We start from the raw sequence: 12,201 nt of genomic DNA, 5'->3' as shown, positions 1-12,201 counted from the left end.
TTACGTTTTGGAAAAATACTTTTAATTAAGAAAATCTACACTAATGTATTTATTGGGTGGGGGAAGCATGAGCCGTGGTGAGCACATGGAAGTTAAAGGACAGTGTGTGGCATTCACGTCTTTCCTTCCAGCTGGGTGTCAGGGATTGAGCTCGGGTTCCCGGCCTTGGTGGTAAGTACCTTTACCTGCTGAGCCGTCTTCCCAGCTCACAAAGCATATTAAAATTTCATTATTATATATCTTAATTATTTATTTGTTTTTTGTTTTTTGTTTTTATGCCATATCTAAGAAAACCATTGCTTAAACCAAAGCTACAAAGATTTGTGCTTATGTTTTTGCTTCTTCTTTTTTTTTCCCCCGTGGTGCTTCATACATGAAAGGTGAGTGATCACCACTGAGCTACACTTCCAGTCCTATATATTTAGCTCATTTTTTTTTTTTTGTTTTAATTTTACTTTGAGTTTCTGGGTGTAATGCCTGCTTGTATGTACACCGTGTGTGTGCAGTGCCTGTAGAGGCCAGAAGAGGGCATCAGATCTACACACACACACACACACACACACCTGGCCTAGAGTTACAGGTGATTGTGAGCTGCCTCCTAGATGCTAGGAACCAAACCTGCATCATCTGAAGGAGGGGCCAGTATTCTTCACAGCTGAGCTATATCTCCAGTCCCTATACCTAGCTCTTCTGTCGAGGTCTTTGGTCTGTTTTGAGTTCATTTTGTGCATGACATGAAGTCGATATCCACGTTAGCATGTGAATATCTAGTTGACCCAGCATGGCTTATTGCAAAGATTCTTTCCCCACTGAATGCTATCACCAGTCTCGTGTTTTTAAATGATTACAAAATGCTCTGTTACTTGGAAGCATCACTGTGTATTTACTTAATCCTTTCAGGTGGACATTGAACTTATTTTAAAAGGTTACTGGAGAGGCGACTTGGCAGTTAAGGGCACTTTATTCCTCCTCCAAAAGACCTGAGTTCTATTCCCAGAACCCACTCTGGTTGCCTTATTTCTATTATTTCAGCTCCAGGGGTCCAACATCATCTGGCTTCCCCAGGAACATGCACTCATGTGGCACACACACACATACACACACACACACACACACACACACACACACACACACACACACACACACACAGCCATACATATAAATAAAAAAGTCATAAACATAACGTCTTTTTTGTTTTGTTTTGTTTTGTTTTTCAAGACAGGGTTTCTCTATGTGACCCTGGCTGTCCTGGAACTCGCTCTGTAGACCAGGCTGGCCTCAAACTCACAGAGATCCCTCTGCCTCCTGAGTGCTGGGATTAAAGGTGTGCGCCACCACGCCCGGCAGTAAAATCTTAAAAAATAAAAGAAACAAATAAGAAGATGGTATTTCTAGGGCCAGTGAGCTGGCTCAGTGTACAAAAAGCACTTGCCGTGTGGGTCTAACAACCGTGTTCCATCCCCAGAGCCCCCCGGAGGAAAGGGAGAACAAATTCTGAAAGTTGTTCTCTGGCTTCAACAAGCACCCCTGGCACACATATGCACACTCACATGTGTGTAAGCATACACACACACTAATAAAAATTAAAAATATTGTATTTCTGGAATGTTCTCCAGTGTAGATGAATCCTTCAGATGTGACACAGAACTCTAAGTTTCTTGCTGAGAAAATTCCAATTTGAGCTGGACAGTGGCGGCCCATGCCTTTAATCCCAATACTCAGGAGGCAGAGGCAGGCGGATCTATGAGTTCGAGGCCAGCCTGGTCTACAAAGTGAGTCCCGGGACAGCCAGGACTACATAGAGAAACCCTATCTTGAATTATCACCCCCTGCAAAAAAAGAAATCTCTAATTTGATTTACTGTGTATTATTTTATTATTAATGAAGGCCAGCATCATTTCACGGAGTTAGTAACCATTCACATTTCTAATTTTTTTTTTTTGGTTTTTCGAGACAGGGTTTTTCTGGCTTTGGAGCCTGACCTGGAACTCACTCTGTAGACCAGGCTGGCCTCAAACTCACAGAGATCCAAGTGCTGGGATTAAAGGCGTGTGCCACCACCGCCCAGCCACATTTCTAATTTTTTTTAAACATATTTTGTGCGTATATGTGTTGTAAGGGGGGAAGGGGAGAGAGAGTTAGATATCATAGATGTGTTACAGTGTGTATGTGGAGGTCAGGGGATTGCTTTCCGGTGTTGTTTTTCTGCTTCCACCACGTGGGCCCTGGGGATTGAACTTAGGTTGTCAGGATTGGTGTCTTTACCTGCTGAGCCGACTCACTCTCCTTAGCTCGTTCTTTCTTTTCTCTCTCTCTCTCTTTTTAGTTGCCTGTTTAAAAGTTGTTAATTTTGACATGAATTTTTCCTCTGTGTGTGTGTGTGTGTGTTAAGGTGTGTGTGTGTGTGTGTGTTAAGGTGTGTGTGTGTGTGTGTGTGTGTGTGTGTGTGCATGTGTGTGTGTGTGTTAAGGTGTGTGTGTGTGTGTGTGAAGGTGTGTGTGTGTGTTAGTGTGTGTGTGTGTGTGAAGGTGTGTGTGTGTGAAGGTGTGTGTGAGTGCACCTATGTGCGTATGCATGCGGATGTCGGAGAACAACCTCTCCGTTGTTATTCCTGGTTGCTGCTCTTTATTGTTGCTGTTTGGAGACAGGGTCTCTCACCGGCCTGGAACAAGTAGGAGAGGCTGGCGGGCCCGGGAGCCCCATGGATCCATCCGCCTATCTCTGCTTCCCTAGCTCTGGATTATAAACATGTGCTTCCACACCTGGCTTTCTCCCTCCCCGCCCCCCATATGTAAGAGTGTGTGCCTGCACACGTCTGTGTACCACGTGTGTGCCTGCAGAGGCAAGAAAAGAAATCCCCAGGAATTAGATTTACAAACAATTGTAAGCCTCATGACGGTGTTGGGAATTGAACCCAGGACCTCTGGAAGAATAGCAGGTGTTGTTGGTGGCTGAGCCATCTCTCCAGCCCCACCCCTGACTTTTAGCATGGTTGCTAGGATTCTAACTCAGTTCCTCATGCCTGTGTGGCAACTATTTTCCTGACTGAGCTAGTGCTACTTTTTTTTTTTTTTTTTTGGCTTTTTGAGACAGGGTTTCTCTGTGTAGTTTTGGTGCCTTTCCTGGATCTCGCTCTGTAGACCAGGCTGGCCTCGAACTCACAGAGATCCACCTGCCTCTGCCTCCCAAGTGCTGGGATTAAAGGCGTGCGCCACCACCGCCCGGCACTCCATTTTTTAAAAAAAGAAAACTTCTTTTTCATCTGTGAGCGTTCTTTAAATATTTATATCTTTATACGTTATGTAATTTTCATATTTTCTGGTTATTTTGAAAGCAAGTGAAGGTTTATTTTAGTATAGCCTTTCTATAGAAAAATGCACAAATTCTACACATACAGATAGCTTCAATTTCAAGGTTGCCTTGTGATCACCACCCAGACCATAAAACAACATTTTGGATCCTTTGTATTCCAGTTGCTGAATCTAACATCATCAATCTGTCTTTTTTATTTTTTGGTTTTTTGAAAACAGGGTTTCTTTTTCTGTGTAACCCTGGCTGTCCTGGAACTCACTCTGTAGACCAGGCTGGTCTCGAACTCAGAGATCCACCTGCCTCTGCCTCCCAGCTGTAAGTCTGTCTTTGAGTCTGTTGATAGCAACTTTGGGCAAATTAGTTTTAACTGATTAATTTAATAATAAAAATAATTATTATTGGAGTCTGGAGTGGTGGTACATGCCTTTAATCCCAGCACTTGGGAGGCAGAGGCAGGTGGATCTCTTAGTTCAAGGCCAGCCAGTTCCAGGACATCCCGGGGCTACACAAGAAACCTTGTCTTTGGTGGTGCATGCTTTAATCGCAGCACTCAGGAGGCAGAGGCAGGCGGATCTCTGTGAGTTTGAGGCCAGCCTGGTCTACAAAGCGAGTTCCAGGAAAGGCGCAAAGCTACACAGAGGAACCCTGTCTTGAAAAACTAAAACAAAACAAAACAAAAAACAAAAACAAACAAACAAAAACTTTGTCTCAAAAAATAGTTGTTATTATTATTATTACTTGAGATGGGGTCTTACTATGTTTCCCATTCTGGTCTCAAACTCCTGTGCTCAAATGATCCGCCTCAGCTGAATCTGTGTGTCCCACAGTTCCTGCCCAGAATCGTCTTGCAAATTTGCCAGTCTTCATTCTGTGACCTTTGGATTTTATGCTGTGCTTTGAATGGCTTTCTTTTATTCAAAAACAAAACCGTGGGCTGGAGACATGGCTCACTGGTTGAGAGCCCTTGCTGCTTTTCTAGAGGAGCCAAGTTTGGTTTGCAGCACCCACATCTTGAGGCTCACAATCATGGCCTGTAGCTCCAGCTCCAGCAAACCCCAGCATCCTCTTCTGGCACCTGCACACACGTATGCATACACACAGTGACACACACAGTGACACACACACACACACACACACACACACACACACACACACACACACACACAGGAATAAAATAGAAGCAAAAATAAAACCACATACATCTGTTTACTTTCTACCTTTAACTTGTTTGGAATTTTGGGGGACGCTGAAATATGTAAGAGGCTTCAGGGTCTGGGTGTGTGTTCACAGGCAACAAGGATTATTTTAAACCTCTTTTTCCCCATCAAACTCAGCTTCCTGAGAGCAGGGTCCACGGCTTGCTGCATCTCTGCATCCCTGAGCCAAGCCCCACCCTGGTTGCTGGGCGTGGCAGGTGGACTCTGAGCTGGACCCCACAGCACCCCACCTTCTGGAGTGACTCCTTAGTTCTTCTGAGAAGCTGCTGAGGTGGCAGTGGAGATAGAGAGCAGCTGGGTGGAGGTAGCACGTCCGTCCGCGTTAGGGAAAGTAGAATGGTAGGTTTGCATTGGGTGTGTACAGCTGACCCTGAGATAAGGATGTGTATAGCGAGCCAAGATGCTGAGAAATACTGTATTGGGCTTGACTGGGGACAGACCTGTTTCCTAAGCCCCTCCAAGTCAAGGGACTGGGTATATCCAGAACACTAGGCAAGGAGGAGAGGGCTATCTGGGCATGAGGGGTTTGTGTGTGTGTGTATGTTTGTGTGTGTGTGTGTGTGTGTGTGTGTGTGTGTGTGTGTGTTTCGTTCTTTTTGATACAGGGTCTCTGTGTAGCCTGGAAATCTTTTATGTAGACTAGGCTTGCCTGCCTAGTGCTTGAATTAAAAGCCAGCGCCACCCCATCCAGTTTGAGCACTAAGTCCTAAGAGGAAGCAGAATCAGAAAGAGTGCCTGGGAGCAATGGATGAGGAACCACAGGGACCTCCGCCAGATTCTCTAGGGGTACAGTCAGATTCCAGGCACTAAGGGGTGTGTGGGAGGCTGTGTGGGAGTGGAAGCTGGTGGGAGGTGACAGTGTTCCCCGTGTGGCTTGGGATACAGGCCTTTACGGTTCTTCATTCCTGACCTCTCTGTGGGGCTTGGGCCCTGGTTTAGCTATGGAAGCGTCCTCTAAATTGGAGTTAGCTATTGTCTGTCCTTCCTTCCTCCCTCCCTCCCTCCCCTTCCTTCCCTCCCCCTCCCTCCCTCCCTCCCCTTCCCTCCCTCCCCCTCCTCCCTCCCTCCCTCCCTCCCTTCCTTCTTTTTCTTTTCTTCCCCCAAGACAGGGGTTCTCTGTGTAGCTCTGGCTGCCTGGAACTCACTCCGTAGCCCAGGTTGGCCTCAAACTTGGAGATCCACCTGCCTCTGCCTCCCGAGAGCTGGAATTAAAGGCGTGTGCCACCACTGCCCGGCTGTTGCCTTTCTCTGAGGGGAGGCATGCTTGCTCTGACTGGGTTTACCACCCTGTTCCTGCTGGTAGCATCTTGGAAGTCTAGCCCTTCTGTTTCCTTCCGTCTTTGTCCCTTTAGTCCAGGCTGGCAGGGTTGCTATGGCACAGCATTTTCATAAATCCGTGTCTTCCTTCTGTGCCACAGAGAGCCAGGCCGCTAACCAAGAGTGCCTGCCACAGGGCTTTTCTAGATAATCTCTTTCCTCCTGACTCTGCAGAGGTAGTTGAATGGACTCATGAGTCACACGCAGGCAAAAGGCTATCTAGTCACACATGTGGCTTTCTTTCCAGAGCATCCTGTCCAGACAGTGACATTTCCAATGTCGGCATCTTTTTGCAAACTGAGTAGCCTGTCAATTTCCCAAATCACCAATGCTGGTTCCTTTTTGCTTAACTGATCTTTCCTCAATTTCTTTTTCTTCCTGACTTTTAAGATGAGCCACAAGAAGAAGCTGAGCTGTAACTGCTCAGAAACTGTTTCAACTAAAAATCCATGTTTGTTGCTTACAAATTCTGCACTCAACAGTGGAACACAATCCAGTCAACTTTGGCCACTTCAAGACAAGGATAACCTCGCTTCTAGTATCTGAGAATATGTTTTCCTCATTTATTTCTTCCTGTCTGTCTTTCTCTGTCTCTCTCTGCCTCTTTCTCTGTCTCTGTCTCTCTCTGTCTCACTATCTGTCTCTCTCTGTCTCTCTGTATCTCTCTGTCTCTCTGTCTCTCTCAGGACAGGGTTTCTCTGTGTAGCCCTGGAACTGGCCCTAGAACAGGCTAGCCTTGAACCCAAAGATCTACCTGCCTCTTTCTCCTTCTTGACAGGATCTTACTATGTATTCCTGGCAGGCCTGGAACTCACTGTATAGATCACCATGGCCTTGAACTCATAGAAATTAGAAATTGATCTGCCTCTGCCTTTGGAGTGTTGGGATTAAAGACCTCCCCCTCCTCCCTCCCTCCCTCCCTCCCTTAGTTACTGTTCCATTGGTGTGAATAGACACCACAACCAAGGCAACTTAGGACTTGCTTACAGTTTCAGAGGGTTAGAGTCCATGACCATCATGTCAGGGAGCATGGCGACAGGCAGGCATGTCACTGGATCAGTAGCTAAGAGCTTACATCGTGATCTGAAGGAAGAGAGAAAGAGATTGGGCTTGTTGTGGCCTTCAGAAACCTCAAAGCCCACCCCCAGTGACATATCTCCTCCAGTAAGGCCACACCCCCTAATCCTTCCCAAACAGTTCCACTAACTGGAGAGCAAATATCCAAGCATGTGAGCCTATAGGGGCCATTCTCATTCAACCCTCCACACTTTTCTTTTTTCTTTTCTTTTCTTTTTTTTTTGAAGAGGGGTCTCATGTATCCCAGATTTAACTTCAGCTCACCATGTAGCCAGAGATGACTTTGTACTTTTGATACTCCTGCCTCCAATTCCCCGGTGCTGGATTGCAGCCATGTGTCACCACTGCCACTGTGCCTAGTTTATGGGATGTTGGGGATCAAACCCTAGGTTTCGTGCATGCTAGGCAAGCACCCTTCCAACTCACTCACATGATTCCACCAGCAGCATCTCTATGCTTCTTGCTATTCCTCCTTTTCCTCCTTCTCTTAAATGTTGGTCTCACTGTACTGCCCGGGATAGCTTGAAACTCCTTGGCTCAAGCAATCACCCTGTCTTGGCCTTCAAAGTAGCTGGGGTGGGGCCCTACCATGTGACACGACACCCTCTTTCATCCTCCATGTTCCTAACAGTGACTAGGTAAGGCAGTCCTAGGATTTTTCACTCATATGCCTCAAAATTCTCCAGTTTCTGTCTGTTACCTAATTTTAAAGCCATTTCTACATTTTGTTGTTTTGTTGAGACAGGGTCTCTCTATGTAGCCCTTGCTGACCTGGAACTGGCTATGTGGACCAGGCTGGCCTCAAACTCAGAGATCTGCTGCCTCTGCTGCCTAAATGCTGGGATTAAAGATGTGCACCACCATGTCTGGCCTTCTCTGTAACCCAGCCAGCTAAGGCTTTATCTAAAGAAGGTACCCAGTGAGCCATAGCAGCTCATTCATTCATTCATTCATTCATTATGTTTTTTTTTTTTTTTCGGTTTTTCGAGACAGGATTTCTCTGTGTAGCTTTGCGCCTTTTCTGGAACTCTCTTTGGACACCAGGCTGGCCTCGACTCACAGAGATCCACCTGCCTCTGCCTCCTGAGTGCTGGGATTAAAGGTGTGCGCCACCACTGCTCGGCTCATTTATTATGTTTTGAGACAGGATTTCTCCATGTATCCCTGGTTGTCCTGGAACTCTGAAGACCAATGTAGCCTCAAACTCAGAGGTCTGCCTGCCTCTGCCTCCTGGCTTTTCTTTTTTTAAAAATAGATCCCCCCAGATTATTTTATGTGAATGAGTGTTTATATGTATGGGTACCCCCTGGAATTGGAGTTACAGATGGTTGTGAGTAACCACGAGGGTTCTGGGAACTGAACTTGGGTCCAATGCAAGAGCAACAAGTATTCTCAACTGCTGAGACATCTCTCCAGCACTGACCTTTGTAACTTTTTGAGACAGGGTTTCTCTGCATAACAGCCCTGTCTTGGAACTCACTGTGTAGACCAGGCTGGCCTCGAACTCACAGAGATCTGCCTGACTCTGCCTTCTGAGTGCTGGGATTAAAGGCGTGGACTACTACACATAGCTGATGTACACCTGGCTGAACTTTGTAACTTTTTAATGATAGAATATGAATAGCTTTCTGTGACATTAATTACATTGTCATACTCCTATGTTTATTAATTATTAATAATAAAATATGGTAACATCCTACGTTCATTCTACATTGCTAACAAAATGCATGTGAATGAGTATTTTACACATGATCTTAGAAGTAATTGAGAGTGGCTTATTATTAACTTATTTTTGGCTTTTTCAAGACAGGGTTCTCTGTGTAGCCCTGACTGTCCTGGAACTTGCTCTGTAGACCAGGATGGCCTTGAACTCGGGGATCTACCTGCTTTTGCCTCCCGACACCTGGCGAGACTGGGTACTTTAATAAAGAAGCTTATTTAGCTTGAGGCGTTGGAGATTGAAAGTCTACCATCAGATGATGCCCTCCAGTTGGCCTCTTGTGAGGAGGGAAGGGACTTTAATTTAGTACTAGAGTAAGTGTTGTCCTGTGGGAGAGCCAATGACTATGGGAGAGAGATCCTGGGAAGGTCCAGGCTCATTGAGAACAATCTGCTCTGGCAAGCACTAATCTTGTCCCTTGAGAGACAGCACCCCTGTGAGACAACATTAATCCTTCTCAAACAGCTAATTATTTCTCTTAGGGTTTGCTGCTCCAATCCCTTTACCTTGAGGAGTTAAGCCTCAGCGTGAGTTTTGGTGGGGACAAACCACATCCAAACCATAGCGGTGAACACATCTGGTTAAACCGTTTCCTTCTCCCAGAACATTGAAGTTATGATTAGTTTTCTTCTAAATTATAAACTGCTGTAGGTTGGATGGTTCACATGGTAAAGGTACTTATTCCCAAGTCTGATGACCCGAATTTGTCCCCAGGACCCACGTGGTGGAAGGAGAGAACTGACTTCTACAAGTTGTCCTCTGACCTCCACTGCGCTACCACACGCACACAACAGACAGACAGACAGACAGACAAATAGTTTAAATTTCTAATTTTCAAAATGTAGGCTTTATTCACACAGAACTGCAATGATCGTGTTGGCAAAAGTCCAAAAGTCTGGACTTGTGAGAGTTATTGATGAGGAGCCAGCAAATGGCTGAGCGGAGTATCAGTCAGAAACAATGTGTATAGGAGCAGGAAAGACGAGCCCCCCTCCTGTGTGCCCACTGAGGGAGCAGGGGGATGTCTTTCACCTATGGATGTGAGGGACCACCAAGGTGTGGGCTTGATGGAAGAGCCAGATTGAAGCATGTACATCAGATGTCACCCTTTTACGTTGGAAGGTGGAAAATGAAGATCATGTTAGGATTTACTTGATTATTTTCCATAAGGAAACTGTAGGAATGATCAGGAAGTGATTGTATTTACACTGTGCTTGGGATCATGAAGGGGCTGGACGGGAGGAAGACTTTGATTCTCTACTTTTAATATTTATGTGACCCCCTCCCCCTTCCTTTTTTTTTTTTCCCCCTGAGACAGTGACTCTAGCCCGGGCTGGTCTCAAACTCTCCATGTACCTGGGGATGACCCTGATCAACATGGTTTTTTTTAAAAACCCTCCTTCCCCACCAACCCCTATTGGTGAGGATCGAATCTGGCTGGGGTCTGTGTGTGCTGGCTAGATGCTCCGCCACTGAGCTGCATTCCCAACCCTCTGTCCAAACAAGTTTCGACCACTTGCTCCGGCAGCACATATGCTGAATTTGGAATGATACGGAGGATATTAACATGACCCCTGCACAAGTATGATACTCAAATTCAGGAAGTGTTCCATATTTAAAAAATAAGCAAATTTTAAAATAATTTCTAAGATGTTTGCTGGTATTGCAATTGATTCTCCCTAGGAGTACGAGAGAGTGGATTTCTACCTCTCCCACATCCAGTGCTAACAGTTTCAAAGAAATATATATCCTTACCATTACATAAGTGAACAGGTGGGGTAAATATTAACAGAGTCTCCCTGAACCAGCAAGTGGGTCGACCAGAACCACAGATAGTGTTTGTTCCTAGGCAGCTTACTGAGCAGAGTATCTGGGAAGTTGGACAGCTGCATTCTGAATGAGGTCTGTTGACTCACACTTAGCTGGGTGTGGTAGTACATGCCTTTTTTTAATACCAGCCCTCTAGAGGCAGAGGCAGGTGGATCTCTGTGAGTTCCTGGCCAGCCAAAGATACACAGTGAGACACTGGCATGTCTTGGGTCTTTTTTTTTTTTTTTTTTTTTTTCTTTTTTTGTGGCAGAATCTCACATAACCGAGGCTGCCTCAAACTTGTTTATGTAGCTGCGCATGACCTTAAATTCTGACCTCCTGATTATCAGGATAATATAGGCATGAGTCACTGCACCAGACTCTTGGGGCTTCTGAAAATGTATTTGCAGCCCACAGTCCAGTGAACTCTGACTTGTTTTGGGCAGGGATGGGTTGAGTTTGTTTGTGTGCTAACGAGGGTACAGAGGGCTTTGCTGGTTCCTGATGCTGGGGTAACAGCCATACTTGCCTCTCTCCCTTTGCCCTCCCACACCCTCTTTCCCACAACCTCCCATAACCTCCCATAGTTATTGCCAGCGGGGAAACATCTGGGACTGCCTTTGTGATTTCAAAGGGACATTACCCTTATATTAATAACATACGTCTTTCCTAGTTTACTGGTCCCATGCTACTGCCCCCTATTTTAAGTCTCAAGATGGCAGCCAGGCTGGGCTCAAACTCACAATCCTCTTGCCTCAACCTTTGGGTGCTGGGATTACAGATTTGGGTTATCATGCCTAGTATACTGGACCATGTGTGGTGGTGGTGGTGGTGGTGGTGGTGGTGTTGGTGGTGGTGGTGGTGGTGGTGTGTACTTGTATGTGAGTGAGTGAGTGAGTGAGTGAGTGTGTGTGTGTGTGTGTGTGTGTGTGTGTGTGTGTGTTGGCCAGAGTTCAATTTGCAGTGTCTTCCTCTGTTGATTTCACGCTACCTTATTCTTGAGACAGGGTCTCTTACTAATCAGGAGCTTGCCTTTTAGACTAGTCTGGCTGGCCAGTGAGCCCATGGTATATCCCGTTCTCCACCCACCCAGTGTTGGGTTATAGATGGACTGTAGTGCCTGGCTCATCCGGGGCCTAAGGATCTGAACTGAGGTCCTCATTCCTGCATTTGCCCACTGACCCCCATCTCCGGCCCTTTAAAAAATGATAGTTTTTGTTGTTGTTTTTGTTTGTTTGTTTTTTTTTTTTTTCAAGATTGGGCTTCTCTGTGTAGTCCTCGATGTCCTGGAACTCACTCTGTAGACCAGGCTGGCCTTGAACTCGGAGATCCACCTGCCTCTGCCTCCATAGTGCTGGGATTAAAGGCATGCGCTACCACCACCTGGCCTAAAAAAAAAAAAAGATAATTTTTTACTCAAATGAGTTGTTAGAGGGGTGGTTAGTGGTTAGTGGTAGAGCCCTTGGCCAGCGTGTATGAGGCCCTGGTGTCTGTCTCCAGCACATCAAACTCAAGAAAAGCAAGCCAAGAAACAAAGGGGCTGACTGTGCTTTAGAGACCGTCTGTGGGTGTTTAATTTTTTTAAACATTTATTTTATTTTAGCCGGGCAGTGGTGGCACATGCTTTTAATTCCAGCACTCAGGAGACAGAGGCAGGGGAATCTCTGAGTTTGAGGCCAGCCTGGTCTACAGAGCGAGTTCTAGGACAGCCAGAGCTACACAGAGAAACCCTGTCTCAAAAAACAAAAA

At 45.9% G+C, this 12,201-nt stretch overlaps 1 protein-coding gene and 1 non-coding gene across 7 annotated transcripts in view; both read left to right on the top strand.

The window, feature by feature from the left end:
- Window positions 1–12,201, top strand: part of Plec (plectin) — a 62,465-nt gene that overhangs the window by 7,768 nt on the left and 42,496 nt on the right. The gene's annotated exons all lie outside the window — the stretch shown is intronic.
- On the top strand, window positions 10,160–10,262 carry LOC114694392. Its single transcript, XR_003734690.1, has one exon. It is a non-coding gene; the product is annotated as a U6 spliceosomal RNA (small nuclear RNA).

This window comes from Peromyscus leucopus, chromosome 20 (genome assembly GCF_004664715.2).
Source record: "Peromyscus leucopus breed LL Stock chromosome 20, UCI_PerLeu_2.1, whole genome shotgun sequence".
Lineage (NCBI taxonomy): Eukaryota > Metazoa > Chordata > Mammalia > Rodentia > Cricetidae > Peromyscus > Peromyscus leucopus.
The sequence above is the reverse complement of the archived record's forward strand: the minus strand, read 5'-3'. Positions and strand labels throughout refer to the sequence as shown.